Genomic DNA, 5679 nt, shown 5'->3' with positions numbered 1-5679 from the left:
TTTGAATAGATGAGCAGGAGGTGGATGTGAGCTTCTTTGAACATGGTAAATGTTTTGAAGCCATTGTGAGCTTAACATTCTTAATACAGTCTCTTTTGGTTCATCTTCTTTTCAACACTCCTTTTTGTTTTTTCTTTCTATCATGTTGATTCAAGTTTTCCTTGCTAGCTCTTCTTTCAATACTTCAAATATTGTTTTTTCCTAAATTATGTCCTTTGGTTCTCTCATGCCTCTCCTTTACCCTGATATTCCATTCATTCCTAGTGCTATATCCACAACCTTTATGTGCCTGATACCCAGTTCTAATCTGTGGGTGTGTGTATCCACATGTATGTTATTTGGTATGTTAATTATATGTATACATATGTGTGTATATGTATACACTTATACTTTACAGATTAGCTATATATAAAATAACAGCAATAATATAATCATTAAAATGTCTCTCAATATGTGATAGGTAAGGTTGAAATGAGCAATCCAATTACAAAACTTTACAATGCATCAATTATTAAAAATATATATTTGTCTAATATAATGAAATTAATTGAAAATTCCATTTGCTTAAAAAGTTTTAAATATTCTAAACAAATAAAAACATAATATAGAAAACAAAATTATTTAAATATAAAATTACAAATTAAACACTGAGATAAATTACAAATTTATCTTAAAAATATTAACACATCAATAAATAGAGTTCATTATTGAAGTCAAACAAATATTTTAACATTCTTCATAATGAATGGTGAATAATAATTGTTGATCACATCTTCTCATAAACTGGTGGCTGCAGCCTTTAGGAGTTAATTTGGAGATTAAGTATTTGAAGGAGTATTTGGAATACCCAAGCATAGGGAGGAAGGAAGACTAGAGAATAACAGGGTCCATTTTGAAGACTGGTCCCCTTGCCAGACCTCATCCATGCTAGACCCTTAAGGAGACAGCAGTATGAAAGCTGAATCTTTTTCTGCTTTTATGTGGAGAGACTCTGACACCCAGGGATAGCCACGAATGCTTCAGTGTTGTGGTGACAAAGTTTGAGAAATAGTGAGAGATTGAGCTCTTTATGTGTCTGCCAAAAGAATACATGTCCTTAGCCGACTAAGAACTCTCAGCATTTGATCATTGTTCTAGTATATTAAGATCTTCATTTTCACAAGCAGTAGTAGACATCATTCCTAGCCAAGACATCATTGTTATCAAAAAAGACTAAGGAAAAAATAGGAGTGGGTGCTCAGAGCAGTTAACACCCACCATCAGCTCTCAGTGAGGTAGAACTAGTGCACAGAGATAAGGAGGCCAAAAGCTTGATGTTAAAACATTTTAAAACTTAGATGAAATCAACAAATTCTAACAAAATGTCAAGTTAACAGAACTGCCTCAAAAAGAAAGAAATGAAATATATGTATATGTATATATATAGAGAGAGCATTATATATATATATATATATATATATATATATGGTTTATAACTATACTACAGAAGCCCATAACTACTACAGAAGTTAATTTAGCAAGCTGACATTTATCCACAAAAATACATCAAGCCTAGAAAGTTTCTTTGGTAAGTCATTACAAATACTGAACCAAAGACAAGTAACTTTTCCATAGAACAAAAAAGGGGAAACATTTGCAAAATTTTTCAAATCAATCTCACTCTCGAATATATAGATATAAAAATCCAAAAGAAAAATCAGAACACAATATACAGAAAGATAAAGAATTTGGAAATAACACAGAATTTCAGTGTTGTTTTAATGCCAAAGAGTCTATAAATGTAATTCATCACATTAAGAGATTAAAGAAGAAAGTCTAAATGATCATTTTGATAAATGCAGGGAGAAAAAATATAATTCTGTAATCTTTCATGTTAAATCCCTTAACATAAGGAAGAAAAGTAAACTTTCAAAATATGATAGAGAATATTTATCCCAAAATTACAGCAAAATATATTGAAATCTCATATTCCTTTTAAAATTCAAATTACACTATAAATCTAGAGTGTGCCTACTGTGAACAATTTTATTTCATCTTTTATAGCATAATGTCAGTGTAACAGAGAGGATAGAGAAATAATACACAAGCGTATGAAAAGAAGAATCAAATATTTCACAAATAAGCATGTGGTGCTCTAAATAGGAAGCCAAAAATATTTATAAATATAATTAATATGTAATTCAAACCACAGTCAGGAAAGAATAAATAAGAAAGGGATTTAATGCCAGTAATTATGTAACAAAATTATTAGAAAGACTAAAGAAGCAAAGAGGATATGTGTAGTATTCTGGAGATTAGGAGAGATAGGGAAAGAGAGCAGGAAACAGTGGGAGCCACCACTGTCCAGACATCAGGCAATCCATACACAGCAGTCACTACTAGAGCAGACCCCAATCCTTTGCTGGTCACCAGTCTCTAAAACTTGTTTTCTTCAGAATTCATTTGTTTCTATCCCAACTACAACCTAGTCACCACAGAGACCAGCATTTGCTTCTGCTTAACAGCACCACCACTACTAGAATCACTTGTCTAAAGCCACTGCCTCTGTACTTGAAGACAAGGAGAAAGCCATGGTTGCCTGTGGAATCCACAGTCCCAATACTCCTCATTCAAAAACCTACTTTGCAAGGCATTCTGGGAAGTGTAGTTTTTCAAGCCTGTAGCTCCAGCTCCAGCCCTAGAAGGAGCGAAAACTGAGTGTGGGCCTCAGAACCAACAGAAAATATCAGTTGATAACAATAAGAAAGATGAACACATTTTCTTAATATAAGAACTAGATTTGAAATCACTGTTCAAATGTAAATTTAAGTTTCTTACAGAGCAGAATCAAATTAAACATTAAAACAGTGTTTGCAATATTAATAAAATTAGGTTAAATGATTCTGAAACCAGATTAAAATATCTAGAACTACAAAATAAATTAAGTAAAACTTTATTATAAAATAAAAATAGGGGCTGGGGACATGGCTCAAGCGGTAGCGCGCTTGCCTGGCATGTGCGGGGAGCTGGGTTCGATCCTCAGCACCACATAAAAATAAAATAAAGATGTTGTGTCCACCGAAAACTAAAAAATAAATATTAAAAAATTCTCTCTCTCTCTCTCTCTCTCTCTCTCTCTCTCTCTCTCTCTCTCTCTCTCTTAATCTTTCTCTCTCTCTTTAAAAAAATATATGAATGAATTAAAAATCCTGACAAGAGTGACTCAATATGTCCTGTATGTCAAAGCTCCCCAAACTGATATACTGAATGTATAAACTTCAATCTCCACTATACCATCTGTTTTTTCTTTTTGTTTTCCATTAACTCTAAAATTTATAGTGAAAATCTAGTTCCAAGATGCATCTGAAAAAGAATGAGTATAAAACTACAGAGATTACAAAAATTTTATCATATAAATATAAATAATTACTTCAATAGAAAATCAAAATAAAAGAATAGAAATTTTACAGAAAATATATCCATCTGATAAATGCATGAAATGATAGTCAAACCAAATTATTCATTAAAAAGTATTTTTAACAATCTCAATGTAATCAATTGTACATCCATCAGAGAAATGTCCCACAATGTTAAGAGTTTTCAAGGATGTGGAACAAATGCTGATAGAATATAATTTGATGCAATAAATTTGGAAAATGATTGTAGATAATCTGGTAAAAGTAAAAGATATGCATATTTGAGAAACTGTTGCACATATACAGATGGAGAGATTATAAGAACTTTTACAACTATCTTGTTTACCTCAATAAAAACTGGCTACAACCATAATATTCACTGAAAGGAAAATTATTAAAAATATTTAGTTAGTATATCAAATTTGCCTAAATCACAGAAAATTAAGGATGATAAATATTTCCAAAACCTGAAAAATTCAAATACAGGTTCAGAGAAAATATATTTTTCTCCCACTAAGATTTTAAAGAAACTCAAATTTATTTTTTATAGATAAGAGAAATGTGACCTATCTAAACTGTCTAATAAAAATACTAGAATGACAAATTGAGAACAGAAATGTAATAGATCTCTGAAACAGAGTGGCATTCATCTGAGAGTTTTGAAGTTTCTAAAATAAAAACCTCCCACAGAAAATAATTAATATCAAAAACAACTGTTTTCCAGAAACAAAGGAAGTTGTCTAACTTTGTCTTGAACTTAAAAAAGCTCTTAATGGCTATTGAGGGGTTTATGGAGTAGTAGGATTGACATCAGAATTTCATCCCTCCTATAGAAAAATCAGAAGGTAATTGCAGAAAAAAATTGTTAGTCACAAATCATAAAAACAAATTTAATTCTTCAAAATAAATCATTGTGTTTTCTATGATGATATAATAAACAATGAACTTTTGTTTCAACAGGTGAAAACTAGTCCATTAGGGGGTCTCAAAACTACAAGATATATTTGGAAGGGGTGAAAACACTATTGATCAAGGGAGAGAAGATGGTTTTTAATTTTCTTTAATTTACAATGTCTTAATGAGACTATGAGATAATAACATAGTGGAAGAGAAAGTTATGAATTGAAATCTAAGTGAGAACTCAAACAAAACTCAGCATGCATCTCTCAAAATGAATATAGTAACAATGGAACCATAATCTTCATTTTAGGACTACAATTTCAATATACGATTTTAACAATTATACATTGGTCTTCAAGGTGTGTTAGATATGTTTTAATATACAGAGTAATATTAATTTAAATATTTAGGAGACAGTATCAAAAACCATCTAATTCATTTATTTTTAGTGCATTAAAATCAGAGTAGCATATGCAACAAATTTAAATTTTTAAAATGCTTATTAAATAGAGACATTCTTGACTTATGGTGGAGTTCCATTGTGATAAATCAGTTGTAAGTTGAGAATATCGTAAGTTGAAAATGCATTTAATACATCTAATGTACCAGACATGATAGTCTAGCAACACAGTATACATTACTGCTGCCCAGAATTGGCACAGATTGTCAATCCAGGAAAAGATCCAAATTCCAAGTACCCAGTTTCTTTTGAATGTGAATTACTTTTACAACATTGTACAGCTGAACTGTCTATCATAATTTAGGAGACTCGCTGTTTAGAAGACAGATTTAGAAGGACCCTCTTCTCCTGGCATTCATCACCTCCTTGGTAGTTCTGCCTTCCTCGTATTCAGTCAACTCCTTTAGATTATTTCACTGAAGTGTTAAAACAGTTAATTTTTATTTCATTGAACTGTTAAAACAGTTAATTTCTTTAATCTAGTTTAAAGAAAGATGAAGGCCCTTGTCTGTCTGATTTCAAACTGTGTTTTAAGTTACAGTAATCACAATAATGTGGTAATGGTATAATTTAACAGATCAATCAGGAATATAGACATGAAGTAACAATGTACATGTATAGCTGACTTTTTACAAAGACACCAAAGGAAGTCAATAGGGAAAGTCTTTTCTACAAAATATACTTTTAAAGTTGGATAACTATGTGGAAAGAATGCTCAGATTTTTACCTAATGTAAATACTAATTTAAATTCTCAGTTTTTTACACTAACTTACATACTAATTTAAAAGAGATCACTGACCTAATGTGAAAGTTAAAACTACAAATTATTCTAAAAAGAGTGACAAATGTCTTTGCAACTTTGATAGACGATGATTATTTTAAATGCTAAAAAGTAGTTTATCACAAAAAGTAAGAAATAAGAG

Source organism: Urocitellus parryii, chromosome 6 (assembly GCF_045843805.1).
Source record: "Urocitellus parryii isolate mUroPar1 chromosome 6, mUroPar1.hap1, whole genome shotgun sequence".
NCBI lineage: Eukaryota > Metazoa > Chordata > Mammalia > Rodentia > Sciuridae > Urocitellus > Urocitellus parryii.
This window is presented reverse-complemented; position numbering follows the sequence as displayed.